The sequence below is a fragment of the Giraffa tippelskirchi genome, chromosome 7 (genome assembly GCF_054371585.1).
Source record: "Giraffa tippelskirchi isolate mGirTip1 chromosome 7, T2T-mGirTip1v1.2.pri, whole genome shotgun sequence".
NCBI classification, from domain to species: Eukaryota; Metazoa; Chordata; class Mammalia; order Artiodactyla; family Giraffidae; genus Giraffa; species Giraffa tippelskirchi.
In genome coordinates this window covers 97,878,310-97,904,556 of record NC_137281.1, presented here as the reverse complement: position 1 = coordinate 97,904,556, position 26,247 = coordinate 97,878,310, and the positions used below count along the sequence as shown (strand labels likewise).

Below are 26,247 nucleotides of genomic sequence, written 5' to 3'. Positions count from 1 at the left end.
ATTTTATATCTATAGGTTATATATATATTTATCTATAGATATTGTAGCAGTATAGGTAACATATATAATATGTATATATAGAATAGGTAATATAGGTAATAAGGGTAAATATAGGTATAATAACTGATAAGTACATAGATATAACACACATTATATAGATATGTACCTATCTATACATATATAGATATTATGCATATATATATATGTATTCTATATATCTCAGTTACTCTTAGGCATTGTGGTACACGTACTTGCTTGTATTTGGAGAATATGAAAGTGTAATGGTCTGCTTCTAAGGGGCATTTAATCTATTTAAAGATATAAGACATATGCAAGACTGCATTGGAGTCTTGGACATGAGCTAGAATGATCATGGAAAGCATTATAAAGGAGGTACATCTAGGACTAAGCATTAAACTACTACTACTGCTGCTACTTCTTTTTAACAGTGATTGAATATCTACCAAATTCCTGGTAGGTTCTGCTGCTGCTGCTGCTGCTAAGTCGCTTCAGTCGTGTCCGACTCTGTGCGACCCCAGAGATGGCCGCCCACCAGGCTCCCCCATCCCTGGGATTCTCCAGGCAAGAGTACTGGAGTGGGTTGCCATTTCCTTCTCCAGTGCATGAAAGGGAAAAGTGAAAGTGAAGTCGCTCAGTCATGTCCGACTCCTAGCGACCCCATGGACTGCAGCCCATCAGGCTCCTCCGTCCATGGGATTTTCCAGGCATGAGGACTGGAGTGGGTTGCCATTGCCTTCTCCTAGTAGGTTCTAAGTACCTTTAAATACCTGCATAGGTGCTTTTTACGTGTGTTTGATCATCACAATATAACACTGCTGCTGCTAAGTCGCTTCAGTTGTGTCCGACTCTGTGCGACCCCATAGACGGCAGCCCACCAGGCTCTGCCGTCCCTGGGATTCTCCAGGCAAGAATACTGGAGTGAGTTGCCATTTCCTTCTCCAGTGCATGAAAGGGAAAAGTGAAAGTGAAGTCGCTCATTCGTGTCTGACTCTTAGCGACCCCATGGACTGTAGTCTACCAGGCTCCTCTGTCCATGGGATTTTCCAGGCAAGAGTACTGGAGTGGGGTGCCATTGCCTTCTCCGAATATAACACTATAAGGATGAAAAAGAAGAAAACTGAGGCATAAAGAGTTTAAAAAATTTGTCCCAGTTCACACAGCTAGTTAATGTTGGAGCTAGATTTAAATGGAAAGCAGTCCGATTGCAAAGGTGCAGCTTCTAGAGGGATTTTAGTCTGCACACAGAGGAGCGAGGCATTCCTGCTGGGGGAGCCTGACCAGCAGAGCTGCGGTGCCTGCAGTGTTTAACTGGAAAAGGCCTGGTGAGGGTGGCGGCGGTGGTGTGTGCTCAGTGTAATGATTGGCACGATGCCTGGGAGAGAGTTAAGTGTTTGATAATTGTTTGTTGAGTTATTGACTGCATGGTTAGAGAGAGAATGCTGGAGAAAGTGGGCTGTTATCAGATTGTGTAGGGTTTTGAATTACAGTCTAAGTGGTTTAAACTTAGTACTATGGATAATAGCTTCTCTAGAATGCATAAATTTCTTGAAAGGCCAGCATGCTAGTTCATAAACATGTGTCATTCTGACTTGTATTTTCTCTTTTTCAGTGCTTTCTGCAGAATGTCTACAAAAGATAAATTGAAACTAAGTTAATGAAGCTTATTACAAAATCATGCTTTCTGTGTTTTGTTGAGACTTCACTGCAGAAGTAAGATGCTAGCTCGATTTTCCAGGTCAGTCTTTGCAATTATGCCCTAAATCCCTTCTAAATGCATGTCAATGGGCAAATCTTTAGGAAGTCAAGTTATAGATATGGTGTGCTCTCTCCCCACAACTCCTGCCACTGGCTGTAGATGACTGGACTTCTGATGGGCATTGTGATGTGGCAGTGCATTGTCCTGGGAGATGTCAAGAGTACAAAGCATTTGGTAGAGGGTGTAGGAAGTGAAAGATAATCCTGAAGGGAAGAACCAAAGAGGATGCAACAAATTCCATTGTACTAAAATGATGAGGGAGCAGGAATAATACATAAGCAGAATGTATGATGTAGAAAGAAATTATTTTATGTGTGCCTTGAACCCAAGTCTTTCGATTTCAAATTCAGTTCTGGATACTTTCTAAAATTCTTCAGAAAATGAAAAATCCTACCACCCTTTCCAGTATTCATTCTCCTTGGCTTCTCTGCTTCATTTTATGTACACACTCATTCACTTTTTTCTGAAACTCTTTCCATTGAAATGCAGTCCTCTCCTGACCTCTTTTTTCTTCTGCTACCACTCCTTTTCTTTTCTTAAGCTCCTTTTCCTCTATGCCCAAGGCTTTTCTGAAGCATGTTTCTCTTCTTTCTGTCTATGTAATTTTATCCATCTTCAGGGAAGGTTTTAGGCCTTCCCTGGTGGCTCAGATGGTAGAGTCCACCTGCAATGAGGGAGACCTGGGTTTGATCCCTGGGTCAGAAAGATTCCTTGGAGGAGGGCATGGCAGCCCACTCCAGTATTCTTGCCTGGAGAATTCCATGGACAGAGACTAACTCTTACTTTCTTTCAAGTTTTAATTTTATATCATTTGCATAGGGTGCCCCCACATACACACACAATCTGGACACCATTTCTGAGCTCTCAGGGGGCTCTCATTTCCAATTGTTTGCCCCATACCTTCAACCAGATGACACTCCACCAATTAGAAAAGGTTCCATGATGTCCCATGGCCATGCCTTTCTTTCAGACTTCATTCCCTCTTCCCTGACATCTCCATGTCCAATGGATTTCACATGCTGCTGCAAAAATAATCCCTAAAGCACAGCTCTGCTTTTATCACTTCCTTGCCCCTAAATCTTAGTGACTCCTCATCTACCAGGAAAAATTCACATTCCTTACCTTGGTACATTTGTACATATTTAATATGATCCCAGTACATGATTCCAAAATATTTACATACCTTAGATGCTTTTGCAAAGTAGAATTCTTTCTATATCTCTTCTAGTTTTCAAAATTCTATCCATTTCTCCTACATTTCCCAAAGTGCTGCCTCTGTCATAAAGTATCAGCAATTCTAAATTATATTAATGTATCTATTTATTTATTTTTGGCTGTGCTGGGTCTTCATTATTGCATGGACTTTTCTCTAGTTGTGGTGAGCAGGGTCTGATCTTCATTGCAGTGGGTAGACTGCTTCTCTTGTTGTAGAGCATGGGATCTAGGGTGTGTGGGCTTCAGCAGTTGCGGTGTGCAGGCTCCAGAATGCAGGCTCAGTAGTTGTAGTACATGGGCTTAGGTGCTCCAAAGAATGTGTGGGATCTTTCTGACCAGGGTTCGAACCTGTGTCTCCAGCATTGGCAGGTAGATTCTTTACCAGTGAGCCACCAGGGAAGCCCCCAAATTGATACATCTTTTCTCTAAATTTTCATTATTTTTTGTGACTATGTTAAGGCAAAATTATTGAACATTTCTTTTACTCTTTCTATATATTCCTGATATTGCTAATTTGAATTTGTTACCACACAGGTGTCAAAGTTCACTGTGTATGGTCTGCTTGCTCTCAGATCCATTCTTTACCTTTTCTTACTTTGCCCTTTATCACAGAGGCTGAACCTGTGGGCTGTACAGCCCAAACTCCTGGGTCAACTGGTTTCGTACTGGGTGGGTTTCATACTTGGTAGTACTGGCATCAGAAACTGGGGTCTTCTCCCCACCCCCATGCCCTGGGAGATGTCTCCAGGAGAAATGTATCTTCTTTGAGGCTCCAGCTGTCACTCACAATTCCAGCTTTGATAGGTGGTCCTTATCCCTGAGTCCTGGAAACACAACCTTCTTGTTCTTCCTGCCTAGGGATGGTGGTGCTGCCAGCTATTTTCTGTTTCAGTATTGCTTCACCATCCTCTGATGGGCTTCCGGTTCTTCCATCACCTGAGTAACCTAATCCCATATTTTAAATTCATTTTATTTGAGATACAGTGGTTTCTGTTTTTCCCAGGATGGTAGGTAATAAATGGTTCTTCAAACTATTATCCTGGGATAATAGTTTCCCAGCAAACTGTGTCTCATCCTTACATCCTCTATAGTCTGGTTCAGTGACTTGCATACTGTAGGTGCCAAATAAATGTTTACTGAATAAATATGCATAAATTAAGGAAAATTTTTGTTTAAAAGTACCATAGTTAATTTTTAGAGAAATGACAGTACTCAGAAAAATTTAAGAGGCACTAACTGTTAACATTAACTCAACAGACATGAGTTTGAGCAAACTCCAGGAAATAGTGAAGGACAGGGAAGCCTGGCATGCTGCAGTCCACAGGGCCGCAAAGAGTCAGACACGACTGAGTGACTGGGCAACAACAAATTATTAATATATTAGCCATCAAGACATACCCAAAATGAAATTTAAGGACAGTATGCTTGTCACTAAGAATTAACAAGGCAACTGGGAGACTTAAAAAGGGCACTGAATTTTATGTTAGAGAATTTAGTGGACTGGAAAATACCAACTTAAAATATTTCTTTTTTACTTCTCCTGTGCTTTGAAGAATGCTTATAAAGTGAAGGGGCTCAAATTGTTCTTAAAATTAGCCATCCAGTCTCTTTTCAAACTCCAATATTGATATTCTCCAACTCAGCCCTAGGAGATGTTAAGAGAAGAAGATATTAGAATAATTAGCATGTTGACTTTGAATATTTTCTTCTTTGAGGTCCTTAGACCCAGAAGAACCCATAGGTTCTCTGAGTCATGGTCACTGTCCTGGTTTGTTACCGTTTCCTCTCCTGAGCGATATAATTATATGGATGAATATGCAGGAATATAGAGGACACAGCTGGAAGGATGATGATGACCCAGTGCTTCTGGAAGCATGCCCACTGCCAATAAAAAGTGAACTTGTGGTTTAAATTCTTAATAGAATTCCCTGCTCTGCCTTTTGACCCAGGGGCTTGAACCTTCTCTCCCAGCCTTAATTTCCTCATCTATCAGAAAGTAGCTCAAATGACAGAAAGAATTCTGTTGGAAAATGACTTGATAAAGTAAAGGATGAGCTGGAAGGGCGAGATAATTTAACCACAGCCATAGATGGACACTGCCACACAAAATTGTGAAAACTAATGAATTTCCTTCAATGTGTTTTTTATCGGCAATTTCTATTGAAAGCCTATTATGTTACTGGCACTGTGATCAGCACAATAAGTTGAAAGAATTTGCTGTCAGTCTTCTTTCTTAATCAACAAATGAAAAATACTTTTTAAATATACATACTCCTATGTGAACAATAGATTTCAATATTTGAAATCATGAACTAAGCTTTTAGATATAAAATGTGGGGCTTTTTCATAGGATTTCAGATTCCAATGCAACAAATATTTGTTAAGACCTTCTGTCTAGGTCTTTCTTATAGGAAAATAGTACCGAAAATAGTTTCTGAAAAGATTCATAAAACAAAGATCGGAATAACCAATTTGTTTGTTGATATTCTTGGAGTTGAAAGCAAGGGGAGAAAGTACACATTCTGCCTCCTGAAATTATTATTTCTTATTGCTTTGCCTGCAGAGATGGCCCACTTTTTGTCCCTGTAACAATGCATGTTGTCTAAGTCTCTTCAAAATGTCTCCCTGAATCAACAGGCAACACAGACATTTACTGGGGAAACTGGACAGCTACATGTAAAAGAATGAAATTAGAACACTTCCTAACACCATACACAAAGATAAACTCAAAATGGATTAAAGGCCTAAATGTAAGACCAGAAACTATAAAACTTTTAGAGGAAAACATAGGCAGAACACTAGATGACATAAAGCAAGATCCTCTATGACCCACCTCCTAGAGTAATGGAAATAAAAACAAAAGTAAACAAGTGGGACCTGATTAAACTTAAAAGCTTTTGCACAGCAAAGGAAACTATAAGCAAGGAAAAGACAACCCTCAGAATGGGAGAAAATAATAGCAAATGAAACAACTGACAAAGGATTAATTTAAAAAATATACAAGCAGCTAATACAACTCAACGCCAGAAAAACAAACAACCCAGTCAAAAAGTGGGAAAAAGACCTAAACAGACATTTCTCCAGAGAAAACATACAGATGGCTAACAAACACATGAAAAGATGCTCAACATTGTTCATTATTAGAGAAATGCAAATCAAAAGCACAATGAATATCACCTCACACCGGTTAGAATGGCCATCACCAAAAAAGTAAATGCTGGAGAGGGTGTGGAGAAAAGGGAATGCTCTTGCACTGTTGGTGGGAATGTAAACTGATACAGTCACTATGGAAGACGGTATGGAGATTCCTTAAAAAACTAGGAATGAAACCACTATATGACCCAGCAATCCCACTCCTAGGCATATACCCTGAGGAAACCAAAATTGAAAAAGACATATGTATCCCATTATTCATTGTAGCACTATTTACAATAGCTAGAACATGGAAGCAACCTAGATGTCCACCGACAGGTGAATGGATAAAGAAGTTGTGGTACATATACACAATGGGATATTACTCAGCCATAAAAAGGAACACCTTTGAGTCAGTTCTGATGAGCTGGATGAACCTAGAACCTATTATACAGAGTGAAGTGAATCCGAAAGAGAAAGATAAATATCGTATTCTAACGCATATGTACGGAATCTAGAAAAATGGTACTGAAGAATTTACTTACAGGGCAGCAATGGGGAAACAGACATAGAGAATAGACTTCTGGACATGGGGAAAGGGGAGGAGGGGGTGAGATATATGGAAAGAGTAACATGGAAACTTACATTACCATGTGTGAAATAGATACCAATGGGGATTTGCTGTATGTCTCAAGAAACTCAAACAGGGGCTCTATGTCAATCTGGAGGGGTGGGATGGGAGGTAGATGGGAGAGGGCTTCAGGAGGTAGGGGCTATATGTATACCTATGGCTGCTTCATGTTGAGGCTTGACAGAAAACAGCAAAATTCTGTAAAGCAATTATCCTTCAATAAAAATATAAATTAATCAAAAAAATGTTTGTCTCATCTGGAGAGAGGGTATCTTGGGAGGGAAGTCAAAGTCTCTGCCTAGAGCTCTGGCCCAGGAATAATTTGTTCATTGTTGAGTGCATCTGGAAATCTGCTGAAGCTTCAGCTTTAACAGGATTTTTTTTTTTTCTTTTTCTCCCCAAAGGAGACTGTGTCCATGGCTGTTGGACACAAAAAGGCACATGGTTTTGATATTAGATATTTGGGAAGGCTTGCTTTCCCCACAACTGAGGAACCTCACTGTCTTCATCAAAATGATAATAGTAGGCTCAACTCAGCAGCCTGAGACCTCACACCTTGCTTGGCGTCTCTAGTTTTTGCCTAGTGAATTTGGGATGCGTCAGATTTCATATCTACAACACGATACAGTTTGCACGTGCTTATGCAGAATTGCTTATGTTGAGGTCACTGGATCTTCATGGCACTCTTAGCTCAAGGGAGGAGACAAAAGGACTCTAGGACACCAGGCAGGACTTGGCTTTTCCTCTGCCAGATCATGCATTTAATGAACATCTCCTGAGACTTTCCTATGTATCAGGCCAGTGCTGCTGTTAAAGACAAATAAGTCAGGGGAGTTAGACTTAAGGAATTGTGACAATAATATTAAATTGTCTTTGAAAGTGAAAGTGGCTCAGTCGTGTCCAACTCTTTGTGACCCCATGGATTATATAGTCCATGGAATTCTCCAGGCCAGAATACTGGAGTGGGTAGCCTTTCCCTTCTCCAGGGGATCTTCTCAACCCAAGGATCAAACCCAGGTCTCCCACATTGCAGGTGGATTCTTTACCAGCTCTGCCACAAGGGAAGCCCAAGAATACTGGAGTGGGTAGCTTATCCCTTCTCCAGCAGATCTTCCCAACCCAGGAATTGAACTGGGGTCTCCTGCATTGCAGGTGGATTCTTTACCAACTGAGTTATCAGGGATGTATGATTAATTAAATTACACAGCCTGATCAGGCTAACAGTTGAAAATTTTCAGCATAAGCTAAAGGCTAATGGGTTTAGAAATCTACTTGTAAATAATTCTCTTCATATGGTAAGGTCAAATTTATGAAGAGGTTGAAGAGTTAACCCTCGTAGTGGGGAAAGGGTGTGTTTCATTGATGAAAGACCCTTTTTTCCAAAAGTGTCTCCTTTCACTCCTCATGTTCCCACAATATTTTTTCAATTCTTGTTTCAGGCAATAAAAATATTTAACCTTGCAGATTTTTTTTTTTTTTTTTGGAGTGGCCAATTCATTAAGCTTAATGAAATGGCAGCTCAAACTACTTATCACTTTAATCCTAAAGCTCTAGAATTTTCCTTTATAAGCCTAGGCAAGTTGAATTCTTCCTTCCTATCATGTGATTCTGCTTCCCTTAGGCTCCTGTATTTTGCCATGTACGAGAACAGAAAACTAGAAGTGGTGGGTGAGGGCCTCCTGAATTCTAAGTGGAAGGGGAGAGAGAGTTGAGATAGTTCTCAGAGTAGATTCAGTTCCCTGATTTCAGAGCTGAGGAAACTGGAATTGAGAGATACTGAGATGACTTGCTCAGGGCCATGCAAGTGGCTCATGGCTAAATGAGGACCACGGAGAGGATATCTGTGTTTCATGGCTGCTGGCCCCTCCACTCCACTGCCACCCATCAGTAAGCACTGGTTCATCCCATTCTTCTCATCTCACGCATCTGTTCCTCATCATATTTATCTCAGCTGTGTTAGTTTTTCTTGAATTCTTTACCTCACCCTCACATCTGGAACACTTTCCTTTCCTTCCTCTTCTCAATCACACACATTACCAAGCACCTATTATCCTTCAGATAATGCACTCAGTCCAGACCTTACAAACACGAGGAACACCATGCTCGTCTCCATGCTCTTTCCACATAGCCACTGGCCATTGCTATCCTTGGAATGTAATGTATCTCTATGACTGCTTTGCCCGCTCTTCTCTGACATTCACAGTCCAACCGTCGTGCGAAGTAGCCTCGTCCACTCCCTCTTTTCTGGCACTTAACTATGCACTGCTAATACTTGTGTACCTGTCTTGCTCCCTTACTTAAAGATGAACACTCAAACACTAGCATGGTTCCTATCACACAATAAGTTTTATTCTTAATAAATGCTGGATGAGTGATTAAATAAGGAATGGATGAAGGAATGGATACATCACTGACTGCTTTTGAAGCTGTTTACTTCCCCTCTTTCCTGGAGTTACCTTCCAGCCACTCTCAGAAAATCAGCACATTTACTATTATTTGTGGAGCATCTATGACTTTTGCTGTTGTTCAGTCACTCAAGTCGTGTCTGAAGGACAGGGAAGCCTGGCAAGCTCTTTGCAACATGGGGTTGCGAAGAGTCAGAACCATGGCTTACGAAAAGCCAATTTAGTCCCCATTTGACAGGTGAAGAAATTGAGCTGCAGAATAAACTAACATGCTCAAGGTCACATGGCCAGCAGATTTGAGCTGAAATTTGACCTCAAGACTAACTCTAAGCAGATGAACTATGCTGTATTAGCTCACATGTCTTATGCTTATACTAATATATTCACTTATTACTTGTAAAATTGAGATTATTTAATTAAAATGCTATATGAAAGATACTCTTCTCCAAGCCACACTCATTCTTTCTGCTGTAAATGTAATCGCTGCCCTCCACTTTATTTTTTACGGTGCTTAGATGATCACCATGTTCCTTGTGCTATATGACTTTCAAAGATTAAGGTAAATATCATGTTGTATATTTTCTGAAATTTATAGGTGTACAGTAAACATTTTTTATGATAGTGTGACATAAAAAGTTTGAAATCTCTGTTTTTGAAAGAGGGCCAAGTTGAACTCTGTGCAGTTATGTAATCCACCCACGGTCTCACGAAGTATGGTGACATAATTTTGACCACAACTGGGGAAAAAAATGGGAAGTAAATACAATTGTTTCTTGACTTACTTATTTCAGTATTAGACCTTTATGAGTCTTAAATAATGAATTATATAATCTAATGGAGCTGGAAGGTGTGGTCCCTCCTAAGACAAACTTCATTTCTAAAAGGGTATTTTTAAGATCAAAGGAACTTTAAAATTCAGCTGTTAGACCACAATGGTAGAATGATAGATAATCCCATCAGTAACATAAGCAGCAGCCAACTGCTTATACTAAGAAGTGATAAAACTGGGCTACTTAGGAGTAAGATCTAAGTTTCTCCCATTATCTGATTTCTTAGTAACAGCCAATGGGATGTTTATGCCAGCTTCCAATCTTGAATTTCAATTTTTATTTTGTTATCTATGGTAAGTGAAGAAGAAGTAAAGAGCCTCTTGATGAAAGTAAAAGAGGGGAGTGAAAAAGCTGGCTTAAAACTCAACGTTCAGAAAACTAAGATCATGGCATCTGGTCCCATCCCTTCATGGCAAATAGATGGAAACAGTGACAGACTTTATTTTTGGGGGCTCCAAAATAACTGCAGATGGTGACTGCAGCCATGAAATTAAAAGATGTTTGTTCCTTGGAAGAAAAGTTATGACTAACCTAGATAGCATGTTAAAAAGCAGAGACATTACTTTGTGAAGAAAGGTCCATCTAGTCAAAGCTATGGTTTTTCCAGTGGTCATGTATGGATGTGAGAGTTGGACTATAAAGAAAGCTGAGCACCAAAGAACTGATGCTTTTGAACTGTGGTGTTGGAGAAGACTCTTGAGAGTCTCTTGGACAGCAAGGAGATCCAACCAGTCCATCCTAAAGGAAATCAGTCCTGAATATTCATTGGAATGACTGATGCTGGAACTGAAACTCCCATACTTTGGCCACCTGAAGTGAAGAACTGACTCATTTGAAAAGACCCTGATTCTGGGAAAGATTGAGGGCAGGAGGAGAAGGGGACGACAGAGGATGAGATGGTTGGATGACATCACCGACTCAATGGGTATGAGTTTGGGTGGACTCTGGGTGTTGGTGATGGACAGGGAGGCCTGGCGTGCTGCAGTCCATGGGGTTGCAAAGAGTTGGACACGACTAAGCAACTGAACTGAACTGATTTATGGAAAAGCTCCAAGGTGACAACTGAAGTAAACCCAGGAATGTCCAAGTCTAGGAAAGAGAGCTACCCTGACATGGTAGAGGTGAAGCATAATCCTGTTGAAGAAAACCTCAGTGCAGACAAAGTTTAACTTAAATTGTTGGGTTCTAAGAGTGACTCATATTTTGTATGGAAGACAAACCCAGAGATAAGGCATTTAATGAGAATTTGCTTTGATAGATCCCTAAACTATAGCTGGTTACATGACTCCACAAAAAGCACAGAAACTCTTAGGTCTTCAAATGTATGTGTCCAACAGAGAAAGGGAGATAGAGAGCTCGTTTTTTGTTTGTCTGTTTTGTTTTGTTTTAATTTTTAAGTGGATTAAACCTTGCTTCTTGGCTAAGTATGGAAGCAATTGTAATTTGGCCAATGTAACCCATAAAAGGAGAAGGCAATGGCACCCCACTCCAGTACTCTTGCCTGGAAAATCCCGTGGACGGAGGAGCCTGGTAGGCTGTAGTCCATGGGGTCGCTAAGAGTCAGACATGACTGAGCGACTTCACTTCACTTTTCCTGTTCATGCACTGGAGAAGGAAATGGCAACCCACTCCAGTATTCTTGCCTGGAGAATCCCAGGGATGGCAGAGCCTGGTGGGCTGCCGTCTATGGGGTCGCACAGAGTCGGACACGACTGAAGCGACTTAGCAGCAACAGCAGCAGCAACCCATAAAATATTTCCTAGTTAGATATTATGTAAATAAATCTGTAAATCATCTGTAAATATTGCTGAAGAATATGCTCCCTCTTTGTGTCAGGATTCATTTTTGCCTATTTATTTATTTTTGGAGTATAGTTGATTTACAATATTGTGTTAGTGTTGTGTGTATAGCAAAGTGATTTGATTATACAAAGATAAGTATATATCTATATTCTTTTTTTAATCTTTTCCATCATAGTTTAAGATATTGAATATAGTTCTCTGTGTTATACAGTAAATCCTTATTGTTTATTTAGAGATAACTATTTTAATCAGTACCTTTATGGTCTCTAACCCTAAGGTACGGCCGGTGTTGCCATTTTGGCAGGTGTGTCAGCTGACCCCATCAGACACCAGGTCAGCAGATGCTAAACAAGGGTTATGCATCTGTGAATACTAACAGAAGGGGCCCCTGGCCATAGTCCCAGAGTAGAGTGGTGGGTATACAGGAATGGTTGCCAAGTGGGGAGGACCAGGGAGTCTGAGTTCCCTGGTAGTGTGGGGACTGGAGGGTTATATGCAGGATCTGGGCATTGTTAACTTTTTGGCTTATTTATACACCATGTGTGTAAGTGTGCATAAGCACGTGTGGGCTTTGTCTTTCTTTCCATATTTGAAATGGTCTTTTGCATTAATTCTGCACTTCAGACCATCAGATGCTAGAAAAGGATGAAGATTGGGACGTTAGTATTTCTCATCTGCCCAGATGGGTTACTGCCTTAACTCCTTCATGGCCTTGTCCTTCATGTACTTGCATTTTTGTCATTTTACGTCATTTCTTGAACATCTGGCAGTTAACTGCAGTACTGGGAAATACTTTTATGATATATACTAAGAAACTAGTAACTTTGCTCTTAATTGCTGTTTTCTTATTTCAGTGCTGTCTCTCCATTGTTCTACTGCAATGATCTAAATGTAGACTCTGCCATGGTTACCACCAGGTACATGGACTGTGCAGAGGTCTATGGGCCAGGAGCTTATTTGTAACACTGAGCATACCTTATAGCCTTCTCTGGGTCTCCAGATTCCTGGGATAGAAATAGAGTTTTTGCCCCATAAAAAGAGGTTAAACCTCTCAGTATGCTGTTGTTTTGTCTTTTTTTTTCAATTTTGGAGAGTATAAGTAGATCGTGGTATATTCTTTTTTCATTGTTATACTTTGCATTTTATTTTTTAAATTTTTTCATGGCATTTTCTTAATCAACAAGTGAAAAATACTTTTTAAATATACATACTCCTATGTGAACAATAGATTTCAATATTTGAAATCATGAACTAAGCTTTTAGATATAAAATGTGGGGCTTTTTCATAGGATTTCAGATTCCAACGCAACAAATATTTGTTAAAAGGCTAATTTTGTGTAAGGCAGGGAATTTGCCTCTTATGGTCTGGTGTCATATGCTGAGGACATGAGTTTGGTGCTTATAACCCAGACTGTGGATAGTGCCATGAGAACTGTCTTGCAGGTGAGATGCCATTTCACCAAACTGGCAGTAGTAGGGAGCATCCACTTGAGTGCAACGTGTCATCCTCTGACCCAGGAGAGGTAATTTGACATGCAGGGACAGACCCTCAGTTTGGAAGGAAATGTGTTTGGGAGCATCCCTAGATTATTAGAAAACAAAATCTTTCATGGAAGGGATAACCATGTTCATTCATTCATTTATTCAACAAATATTGAATGAACAACTTAACGAATCAATATAGAAGTCACTTTTTGTTCATTTGCTAAGTCATGTCTGACTCTTTGTGACCACATAGACTGCTGAACACCAGGCTCCCCTATCCTTCACTATCTCCCTTTGCTCAAATTCATGCCCACTGAGTCAGTGATGCTATCTAACCACTTCATCCTAAGAGCCAACTCACTGGAAAAGACCCCCATGCTGGGAAAGATTGAAGGCAAAAGGGGCGGCAGAGGATAGGAAGGCATTAGAAATAGAGAAATGAGTGAGTTATTTTCCTGTGCTCTCATGAAGTTTGGAGAAGGAAATGGCAACCCACTCCAGTTTCTTGCCTGGAAAATCCCAGGGACGGAGGAGCCTGGTGGGCTGCCATCTATGAGGTCGCACAGAGTCGGACACAACTGACGTGACTTAGCAGCAGCAGCAGCAGCATGAAGTTTACCTTCTAGTAAGAAAAACAGACTTTAACAAAGACTTACATACTTAAATGTTACATTAAATTGTGATTGTTTTGAAAGCAGAACAGTGGGGTGCTATGAGAAAATATGAGGAGACACCTAACTTGGATATTTTGAATATGTGACATTTAGGCAGAAATATGAGGGATGAAATTAGCCTGGTTAAGGTGGTGGGCTGGGGTGGGGAGAAAGTCATGATTCTGTCCAGATCTTGGCATGTGATAAGGTCCTGAGGCAGGGAGGTATGGTTAGGAAACTAAAAAAAGGACCAAATAGACCTTGGTGAGTGTGAATTAAGTAACTTTATACTAAGAATAATGGAACAATTTTTAGCTGGAACTCAACACAGACAGATCTATGTGTTTCAAGAAGAGGGTCTGCCTGCTAGTGGGAAGTGGGTTGACATGTGGTGAGGAATGCAGGGATAGCAGGAATGAGAGACAGTTCTGTGGTTCAAGATATTTTTGTCAAAGGCCTCTTTGCAATGAATATCTTTGCCACTGGAATTTTTGCCTGAATATACTCACTGCATAATTAATTGGCCAGAAGGCAATATTGCTGTAAAAGATAAAACAATAAAACAAAAAAGGGGGGAATGAAAAAGGACATAAGCGCAAAAAGTGAATAACAAACATAAAAGTCATCATTGCAAAATACAGAATATTTGAATACATTTAAAATGTGTATAGATTCATTGCAATACTACACAAATAACTGATTTTATTTTATGATTGTACCTAAACACTTGTCTTCAAAGTTTTTCATTCATGATATTTTATACTTTTTTTTTTGCTTGTTAATTTGTCTCTTTGTTTGGTATCACACATTTTGTTTTTCACTAAAATTTCTTTTGTCATTAACAGAAGTAGCAACTCCAAAGAAGACATACAGATGGCCAACAGCCACATGAAAAGATGTTCGATATCACTAATTATTAGAGAAATGCAAATCAAAATTACAATGAGGTATCGCCTCATGCCAGTCAGAATGGCCCTCATTAAAAAGTCTACAAATAATAAATGTTTGAGACCCTCAGGTTTTTTTCAGATTGATGCAGTATAAACAATGGGAGTACTGAATCAATCAAGAAATGGAACCAAACTGTCAAGCGGTTATTTTTTTGCAGCAACAATACCTTATGGCCAATGAAGTTACACAGTGAAGATGTTTGTAGCTAAAGTGTTTACAGCAGAGTTCGCAGCAAAGAGGCTTATGGCCAAGTTACCATCCATACATTTCATCAGTGTAAGCTAGGGATGATGCTGACGCTTTATGTGCCTACTGTGTTTGGCATGCTCCATCAGGATTAATGGTATTAACCAAGATGCATGTTTTATGGGTGGCTTCTCAATGTTAAAGTGAGAATAAATTCTGGCACTCAGTCCTCTGAATCAACTACATATCTCTCATTTGGGTTGTATTTAAGGATAGGATAATTCTACATGTTTCCTTAGCGCTTGTGTGTGCTAATTTGCTTTAGTCATGTCCAGGTCTTTGCGACCCTAAGGACTACAGCTCTCCAGGCTTCTCTGTCCATGGGATTCTCCAGGCAAAAACACTGGAGTGGAGTGGGTTGCCATGGCCTTCTCTAGGGGACCTTCTCCACCCAGGATGGAGCTTGTGTCTCTTATGCCTCTTGCATTGGCAGGCAGATTCTTTACCACTAGCACTACCTGGGAAGCTCCTCCTTAGAGCTCGTGCTGTGCTGTGCTTAGTTGCTCAGTTGTGTCCGACTCTCTGCAACCCCACAAGGCTCCTCTGTCCATGGGGATTCTCCAGGCAAGAATACTGGAGTGGGTTGCCATGCTCTCTTCCAGAGGATCTTCCCAACCCAGGGATAAAACCCAGGTCTCCTGCATTGCAGGTGGATTCTTTACGTTCTGAGCCACCAGGGAAGTCCAAGAAAACTGGAGTGGGTAGCCTATCCCTTCTCCAGGGGATCTTCCCAACCCAGGAATCAAACTGGGGTCTTCTGCATTACAGGTGGAGTCTTTACCAGCTAAGCTACCAGGGAAACCCGCTTAAAGCTTAGGACTCTGCAAAATTTAAGGCAGCAGCTTCTATGAGCTCTGGCTTTTGTAATGGGCAGTGAAGTTTTGATTATTTAACAGCCATCTGGCTGCCAACATTTTTGCTCTTACAATTTTTTTTTTTTTTTTGTGACAGTTAGCGTGCCATGCTTTGGAAATGCCATATTTGTTATGCAACATCAGAGTGACTAAATGAGGCAGGACTCCCCACACAAGGGTAACACTCCCAGTTTGGATGAACACATGAGGGTAAAGATCAGATGCCCCCGACTCTGCAGGGTCAGGTGTCCTGTCTTCCTACCTGTGGTCTGAGTGCTGCTGCCAATGATGTAAGCCACGCAGCTTTGCAGTCACTCAGGTGCCCTCCGTAAAGACGGAGGAATCTAATTATGTTACACCAGGTTTTCTTGTATTTGGATTGGCTGTGAAAAACATAATACAGTGGAATGACAACAAGCTTTGGAGGTAGATACAGCTCAGTTCTGCTGTGTGGAGCTCTGTAACATTAAGCATGTTATTGAACTTCTCTGAGCCTGGCCACCTTGACCTGTGGAAAGGGCCTAATGATACCACTACCCTTTGGGGATTCCCATGAGGACCAACTGTGATGGCGCAGGCAGTGTCTCCCACAGGGTTTTCCTACTGCAGGCATCCGATAACTGTGAGTTTCCTTCTCCATACTAATCATGTAATAACTAGCTTGCCTGATGTCACCAGGGGCCCCAGGCATTTTGTGGTAATGGGACTGTCACCACATCCTCATTTTTTGTAGCTGATTTGTGTGAATTTTACTTATCTGTGCTGTTCCTTCCCTCTGAGGGCACAAATAATCAAATTTTCAGTAGAAGGTTGAGGTGGATAAGACTGTAAACTCTGAGAATATCTAACTCTAATTTGTAGACTGTTGGTAACATAGTACAACCAGCTTGGCCTTCGGACTTTGACAAATGCATAAGAGTATTACTCTCAAATAGTTAAAAGAGTATGCTGTGCTGTGCTAAGTCACTTTAGTTGTGTCTGACTCTTCAAACCCCATGGACTGTAGCCTGCCAGGCTCCTCTGTCCATGGGATTCTCCAGGCAAGAATACTGGAGTGGGTTGCCATGTCCTCCTCCAGGGTATCTTCCCGATCCAGAGATCAAACCCGAATCTATTAAATCTCCTGCATTTGCAGGTGGGTTCTTTACCACTAGCATCACTTGGGAAGCCCAAAAGAGTGTATCCTTCATCTATCAATGTATTGAAATCTCCTCCAAACGACGATCACCTTGCCTGTCTTCAGGTTAATAGGTCCATGAATGTGTCAACTACATTCAAAGAATCACCTTTTCATTGAACTTAAATGTACCCTTTGCTACCCTCAAGTCATGCTTCTTGGTTCCCATATTTTCTTGTATTGCGGAAGAAATTCTTACTGATTTATCCCTGTTGTCATTTTAGGTGACTGAGCTACAATAAAAGAGCACACAACCTGGGTTCAGCAGATCAGCTTAGAGTCTCTATTCTGCTACTCATCATTTGGATAGAGGTGATTTCTTTGAGACTCTATTTTTGCCCATGTGAAGTGGTGATAATTCTGTTTACTCTGCTCCTTATCTACGCTTGCTGTGAGGATGAAAGGATAACATTGAAAGGTATGTGAATTGTCAAGCATCACACACATGATTTTCACCACACACCTGAATCACCACAGAGATTAAAAAAAAAATTCTGATGTCTACTGAGTCAGAGTCTCTGGCTGGGATGAGGGCGGTGGGCAGCAGGCACTTCTATTTAAAAAAAATGTATCACTATGTGCACCAAGGAATGATATTCACTGGCCTTTTAACATATAGGATGACATCACTATTCACAATGTTATAGACTCATTGGTCTTAACAGATAAGCTGGCATTCTTCAGGCTCATTTTCAGCAGCAGCTCTTTACCTCTTTAAGTGGATTATTCTCAAACCCTGGCTCATCCATTTCCTCCATGTGCATCACCTGTATCTTCTTCTTATATACCAGTTCTCCAGTCACATCAGACTAGCTGCTGTTCACTGAGCACTCCATTCACTTCCCTGGCTTTGATTCTGCTCAGTGATTCCCTGAGAGGATGTCTTACTGGATGTGGGGTCCTGGTCTTCTTGTAGCACTAATGGAGACATAGATGCCTCAAATAGGAAGTGATATTGTAAGTTTTCAATTTATCTTCTGCTTTATAGAGGAATACTTTATGACCAAAGAAGCAAAGTGACTTTTTTGAAGTGACACATCTAGTTAATGAGAGGATCAGGATTAGAATTCAGGTCTCCAGACCAGTACTCTTTATATGACTTGTTGTTAGTTGCTCAGTTGTGTCTGACTCTTTGCAACCCACCACAGACTGTAGCCCTCCAGGCTCCTCTGTCCATGGAATTCTGCAGGCAAGAATACTGGAGTGGATAGCCACTCCCTTCTCCAGGGGATCTTCCTGATCCAGGGATCAAACCCAGGTCTCCTGCATTGCAGGCAGATTTTTTTTTTTTACCATCTGATCCATGAGGGAAGACCCTTCTAAAAATATTAACTGAACACCTATTAGGTTCCGGGCACTGGCTTGGAGTTGTACTATAAATATGTATCAATCATGCCAAATACAGAGCATTTGTCTCTTGCGCTTATAATTGAAACACAATCTTTTTTAGTATACATAAATACACAGTCAATCTCTAAGGCTTTTCAGGGTACTATATCCTATAGTGTATTTTTCTCCTTCCCATAGCCCAATCACATCTGCCTTGTATTACACATTTGACCTGAGTTCCATGAGGTTGTGGCCTTCTCTTCAGAGATTTCAATTCACTCCTCTCTGCCAAATTCAGATTATTAGCAGAGGTGGGGCTGCTTCTGGTCCCTTTTCCTCAATCCCAGTACTCATGAACTGCTGCCTAACTGCCATTCCCTTAAACTGCTGGAAATAGTAGTTTCTAGCTACATCTTTGGGCTTCAAGTATTGTGTCCTGACCCCATATCTGCAGGATTCAACTACCCGAAGTTTGTTCTCAGTATTTCACTTTGGGAGAAATTTGTCAAATATATCAAAAGAAGAATTTGTTTAAGGATTTTTTTAGGATTTACAGAGCCTTGTTTGGGCCAGTGCATACTCAATCTAATATCCAAAGATATCCTATTTACAACTATAGAGTCATGCAGTTAATCTGACTCTCAGTTCAGATTCCAACAGAAAATCGTTAAGTATATGGATTAAAGGTGTAGAGGAGTAAGTGTAGGAAACTGATTTCTCTTCTCGGCCCTCCTGATTCAGTTTGGTTTAGGAACAGAGGTGCGGGGGCTGGAATTGCTGATTACTAGAGAGTTCTTCCTGAAAATTGAAAGAGTGGCCCACACTTCCCTGTTTGACAACCCAGTATTTGAAGGACTCTGTTGAGCAATGTGTGCCAAGTTCATTCTTTTCAGCATTTCCTCTGTGTCTTTGCCTTTATGAGGCCCCTTTATTTCCAGCACATCAGCAACATCACTTTAGAAAATGAGCAATAGTGATGGATTAGTACTACGTGTTACAAGATCACATGTTGATTAATGTCTATGGTAGTGAAGAAAAATGAGGAAATTCATGATCTCTGTGTTTATAATACCAGAACCTATCAAGTGTTGTGTAAAATAGGCCTGCTTTCATTAAAACCACTGGAACTAGATTGTAAGTTTTAAATCTTGAAAGATCTGTAAATCCAGCTAAGGGATCAAAACTAGGCAAATACTGAAGGTTGGTGTAAACAGTGTACATACTAACTTTTAAGCTGTTATTTACTTTATCTTCTTGAAATAAAGATCTGTGTATTTGTAGTTATTGTTTTCTGCTTTGGAAGTTAGTTAAAACTTGATCTTTAGCCACATTCTCTTATGCTTTTCCCATGCATTTTTAAAACTCAGCAAATACTTATTGAATACTTTGAGTGCTCTAAGCATGATTCTAGGTGCTGAGGAAACTACAATGGACAAGTGGGTTCTAGCCAGTGCAGGAGGATTATATAGAAGACTTAGTAACCTTGAAAAACTCATGACAGAAGTGATGAGCGGAAAACAGAGGGAAAGAAAAAAATGGAATGAAAAGGGAAATATAACCACAGATTGTGTATTTATTAAAAAGATAATATAACATTTTATAGACCTTTATGCCATCAGATTAGGAAAAACTAGATAGGTATATGAATTTTCAGAGAAAAATATATGAAAATTGACTTCAGAAGAGATTAAAAGGTCTAAATGATTCTATAACTAGTAAAGGAATGTAACCAATTATTTAAAATCTTCCTGCAAAGAAAATACTAGCCCCAATAATTTTAAAGGTGAGTTCTAATAATCTGAGGAACAGGTAATTCTAAACTCTCAGATAATAAAAAAGACGAAATATTTTCTCAGTTGGTCTCATGAGGTGACTAAAAACTTGGTTCTAAAACTAGACAAGGACATACAAGAAAGGAAAATTTCATGGCAATTTCAATCATGAACATAGATAAATGAATGAAAGTGCTGAATGAAAATATTAGCAAACTGAATCTGGTGACATATTAACAAAATTAAATAAAATAAAAAAACCCAAATTAGACGTTTTTCAAAATGCAAATGAATTAAATGTTACAAATTATATTATTGTGATCACCATCTTAAAGTTTGAAGTGAATAAAAATATGGTAACCTTGATAAATGCAGAAAAAACATTCGATAAATTCCAACAACCATTCATTATAAAAATGTATAGCTAATGAAGAAAGCAACATTTATGAAGCTATTTAAAAGTAGTCACAAAAAGACTCCCAGCAAACTTAATACATAGTGGAAAAATGTTAAAAATGTCATTCTGTTTAAAATCAGGAACAAGACAAAAAATGCTAAGTATCACTGCTTCAAACAAATGGTAAAGCATGAAAAATAAAATCATGTAAAAAGATTAAGAAAAAGGAGACAAAGTGTGTCAGCAATTGCAGATGAAGGAAATTTTTGAATAAAAATATGAAGACTCTATAGGCACACTTCAGAGATAGTGAAAATTCGGTTCTGGATCAACACAATAAAGCAAATATTGCCATAAAATGAGTTGCACAATTTTTTTGTTTTTCCAGTGCCTATAAAAGTTATGTTTATACTATACTTCTGTCTATTAAGTATGCAATAGCATTATCTCTAAAAATACAATTTATATAATACAATTAAAAATGCTTTATTGTTAAAAATTGCTAGCCATCATCTGAGCCTCCAGAAATTTGTAATCTTTTTTATGGTGGAGAGTCTTGCCTTGATATTGATGACTACTGACTGATCTGGGTGGTGGCATGCAACACTGTTTGATAGCATTTTTACTCAAAGAACTTTTTTCAAAACTGAAGTCAGTCCTCTCAAACTCTGCCATTACCTTACTAAGTTTATGACATATTCTAAATCCTTTGTTGTCATTTCTACAATATTCCCAGCACCTTCACCAGGAGTAGATTCGATCTCAAGAAATTAGTATCATCATTGCTCATCCTAAAGAAGCATCTCCTCATCTGTTTTGATCATGAGATTGCAGCAATTCAGTAACATCTCTGGGTTTCACTTCTAACTCTTATTCTCTTGCTCTTTCCATCACATCTGCAGTTATTTCTTCCACTGAAGTCATGAACCCCTCAAAGTTACACAAGGTTATTGGATATTTGAGGGTTGGAATCAGCTTCTCCCAAACTCATATTAATGTTGATAGTTTGACCTCTTTTCATGAATCACAAGTGTTTTTAATGGCATCAGAATAATGAATCTTTTCCAAAAAGTTTTCAATTGACTTTTCCCAAGTCCATCAGAAGAATCACTGGCTATTGCAGCTGTAGCCTTACAAAATGTATTTCTCAAATAATAAGACTCAAAATTCGGAATTACTCTTTGATTCATGGCCTGCAGAATGGATGTTGTATTAACAGGCATGTTTTCAACATGAATCTTGTACATCTTCATCAGAGCTCTTGGGTGACCAGGTGCATTGCCAGTGAATAGTAAGTCTCAACAGTGGGCTTAAAATACTCTGTAAACCAAGTTGTAAACAGATGTGTGGTCATCCAGACATTTTTGTTCCATTTGTAGAGTACCGATAGAATAGATATAGCATAATTCTTGAGAGCCCTAGGATTTTCAGAATGGTAAGTATGCACTGGTTTCAACTTCAAGTCATCAGCTACACTGGCTCCTAACAAGAAAGTCAGCCTGTCATTTGAAGCTTTGAAGCCAGGCATTGACTTCTCTCCAGCCATGGAAATCCTAGATGGCATCTTCTTGCAGTGTTTTGTCTACACTGAAAATCTCTTGATTCAAGTAGCCACCTTCATTATCTTAGCTAGACATTGCACTTTTATCTTATAGAGATGGCTTCTTTCCTTAAACCTCATGAGTCAACCTCTGCTAGCTTCAAACTTTTCTTTTTTTTCACTGTCATTCTGCATTTTATTTATTTTTATTTTTTAAATTTATTTATTTTAATTGGAGGCTAATTACTTTACAATATTGTGGTGGTTTTTGCCATACATTCACATGAATCAGCCATGGGTGTACATGTGTTCTCCATCCTGAACCTCCCTCCCCCCTCCCTCCCCATTCCATCCCTCAGGGTCATCCCAGTGCACCAGCCCTGAGCACCTTGCCTCATGCATCGAACCTGGACTGGCAATCTATTTCATATATGATAATATACATGTTTCAATGCTATTCTCTCAAATCATTCCACCCTTGCCTTCTCCCACAGAGTCCAAAAGTCTGTTCTTTAAATCTGTGTCTCTTTCACTGTCTCGCATATAGGGTCATTGTTACCATCTTTCTAAATTCCATATATATGCGCTAATATACTGTATTGGTTTTTCTTTCTGACTTACTTCGCTCTGTATAATAGGATCCAGTTTCATCCACCTCATTAGAGCTGATTCAAATGCATTCTTTTTAATAGCTGAGTAATATTCCATTGTGTATATATGCCATGGCTTTCTTATCCATTCGTCTGTCGATGGACATCTAGGTTGCTTCCATGTCCTGGCTATTGTAAACAGTGCTGCGATGAACATTGGGATACACGTGTCTCTTTCAATTCTGGTTTCTTCGGTGTGTATGCCCAGCAGTGGGATTGCTGGGTCATATGGCAGTTCTGTTCCCAGTTTTTTAAGGAATCTCCACACTGTTCTTCATAGTGGCTGTACTAGTTTGCATTCCCACCAACAGTGTAAGAGGGTTCCTTTTTCTCTTCACCCTCTCCAGCATTTATTGTTTGTAGACTTTTTGATAGCAGCCATTCTGATCTGTGTGAGATGGTACCTCATTGTGGTTTTGATTTGCATTTCTCTGACAATGATATTGAGCATCTTTTCATGTGTTTGTTAGCCATCTGTATGTCATCTTTGGAGAAATATCTGTTAAGTTCTTTGGCCCATTTTTTGATTGGGTCATTTATTTTTCTGAAATTGAGCTGCAGGAGCTGCTTGTATATTTTTGAGATTAATTCTTTGTCAGTTGCTTTGTTTGCTATTATTTTCTCCCATTCTGAAGGCTGTCTTTTCACCTTGCTTATAGTTTCCTTCGTTGTGCAAAAGCTTTTAAATTTAATTAGGCCCCATTTGTTTATTTTTGCTTTTACTTCCATTAGTCTGGGAGGTGGGTCATAGAAGATCCTGCTATGATTCACGTCAGAGAGAGTTTTGCCTGTTTTCCTCTAGGAGTTTTATAGTTTCTGGTCTTATGTGTAGATCTTTAATCCATTTTGAGTTTATTTTTGTGTATGGTGTTAGGAAGTGTTCTAGTTTCATTCTTTTACAAGTGGTTGACCAGTTTTCCCAGCACCACTTGTTAAAGAGATTGTCTTTTCTCTATTGTATATTCTTGCCTCCTTTGTCAAAGATAAGGTCTCCATAGGTGCATGGATTTATCTCTGGGCTTTCTATTTTGTTCCATTGATCTATGTTTCTGTCTTTGTGCCAGTACCATACTGCCTTGATGACTGTGGCTTTGTAGTAGAGACTGAAGTCAGGCAGGTTGATTCCTCCAGTTCCATTTTTGTTTCTCAAGATTGCTTTGGCTATTCAAGGTTTTTTGTATTTCCATACAAATTGTGAAATTATTTGTTCTAGTTCTCTGAAAAATACCATTGGTAGCTTGATAGGGACTGCATTGAATCTATAGATTGTTTTGTGTAGTATACTCATTTTCACTGTATTGATTCTTCCAATCCATGAACACAGTATATTTCTCCATCTATTTGTGTCCTCTTTGATTTCTTTCATCAGTGTTTTATAGTTTTCTATATATAGATCTTTTGTTTCTTTAGGTAGATTTATTCCTAAGTATTTTATTCTTTTCGTTTCAATGGTGAATGGAATTGTTTCCTTAATTTCTCCTTCTGTTTTCTCATTGTTAGGGTATAGGAATGCAAGGGATTTCTGTGTGTTAGTTTTATATCCTGCAACTTTACTATATTCATTGATTAGCTCTAGTAATTTTCTAGTGGAGTCTTTAGGGTTTTCTACGTAGAGCATCATGTCATCTGCAAACAGTGAGAGTTTTACTTCTTCTTTTCCAATCTGGATTCCTTTTATTTCTTTTTCTTCTCTGATTGCTGTGACTAAAACTTCCAAAACTATGTTGAATAGTAGTGGTGAGAGTGGACACCCTTGTCTTGTTCTTGACTTTAGGGGAAATGCTTTCAATTTTTCACCATTGAGTATAATGTTTGCTGTGGGTTTATCATATATGGCTTTTATTATGTTGAGGTATGTTCCTTTTATTCCTGCTTTTTGGAGGGTTTTTTTTATCATAAATGGATGTTGAATTTTGTCAAAGGCTTTCTCTGCATCTATTGAGATAATCATATGGTTTTTATTTTTCAATTTGTTAATGTGCTGTATTATGTTGATTGATTTGTGGAAGAATCCTTGCATCCCTGGGATAAAGCCCACTTGGTCATGATGTATGATCTTTTAAATATGTTGTTGGATTCTGTTTGCTTAGAATTTTGTTAAGGATTTTTGCATCTATGTTCATCAGTGATATTGGCCTGTAGTTTTCTTTTTTTATGGCATCTTTGTCTGGCTTTGGTATTAGGGTGATGGTGGCCTCATAGAATGAGTTTGGAAGGTTACCTTCCTCTGCAATTTTCTGGAAGAGTTTAAGTAGGATAGGTGTTAGCTCTTCTCTAAATTTTTGGTAGAATTCAGCTGTGAAGCCATCTGGTCCTGGGCTTTTGTTTGCTGGAAGGTTTCTGATTACAGTTTCAATTTCTGTGCTTGTGATGGGTCTGTTAAGATTTTCTATTTCTTCCTGGTTCAGTTTTGGAAAGTTATACTTTTCTAAGAATTTGTCCGTTTCTTCCAAGTTGTCCATTTTATTGGCATATAATTGCTGGTAGTAGTCTCATGATCTTTTGTATTTCTGTGTTTTCTGTTGTGATTTCTCCATTTTCATTTCTAGTTTTGTTGATTTGATTCTTCTCCCTTTGTTTCTTGATGAGTCTGGCTAATGGCTTGTCTATTTTATTTATCTTCTCAAAGAACCAGCTTTTGGCTTTGTTGATTTTTGCTATGGTCTCTTTTGTTTCTTTTGCATTTATTTATGCCCTCATTTTTATGATTTCTTTCCTTCTACTACCCTGAGGTGCTTCATTTCTTCTTTTTCTAGTTGCTTTAGGTGTAGAGTTAGGTTATTTATTTGATTTTTCTCCTGTTTCTTGAGGTAGGCTTGTATTGCTATGAACCTTCCCCTTAGCACTGCTTGTACTGTATCCCATAGGTTTTGGGTTGTTGTGTTTTCATTTTCATTCATTTCTATGCATATTTTGATTTCTTTTTTGATATATTCTGTGATTTGTTGGTTATTCAGAAGTGTGTTGTTTATCCTCCATATGTTTGTATTTTTAATAGTTTTTTTTTCTGTAGTTGACATCTAATCTTAACGCATTGTGATCAGAAAAGATGCTTGAGATGATTTCAGTTTTTGAATTTACCAAGGCTAGATTTATGGCCCAGGATGTGATCTATCCTGGAGAAGGTTCTGTGTCTCCTGCAGCTTCCTCACCTCTCTCAGCCTTCATGGAATTGAAGAGAGTTAGGGCTTTGCTCTGGATTAGGCTTTGGCTTAAGGGAATGTTGTGGCTGGTTTGATCTTCTATTCAAACCACTAAAACTTTCTCCATATCAGCAATAATGCTGTTTTGCTTTCTTATCATTCATGTGTTCACTGGAGTAGCACTTTTAATTTCCTTCACATTCATAACTGGTGCAAGAGGCTTGGCTCTTAGCCTATCTTGGTTTTTGGCATGCCTTC

At 39.2% G+C, this 26,247-nt stretch overlaps 1 protein-coding gene and 1 long non-coding RNA gene across 3 annotated transcripts in view; one reads left to right on the top strand and one right to left on the bottom strand.

The window, feature by feature from the left end:
- LOC145512772 (uncharacterized) overlaps window positions 1-19,765 on the top strand; it is a 190,105-nt gene extending 170,340 nt beyond the window's left edge. For both annotated transcript variants that reach the window (XM_081507156.1, XM_081507157.1), the window contains 2 exons: window positions 1,631-1,756; window positions 17,383-19,765. The gene's annotated coding sequence lies outside the window, so the exon portion shown is untranslated. The remainder of the gene's footprint in view (window positions 1-1,630; window positions 1,757-17,382) is intronic.
- Window positions 1-26,247, bottom strand: part of LOC145512773 (uncharacterized) — an 88,667-nt gene that overhangs the window by 29,211 nt on the left and 33,209 nt on the right. The window lies entirely within an intron of this gene.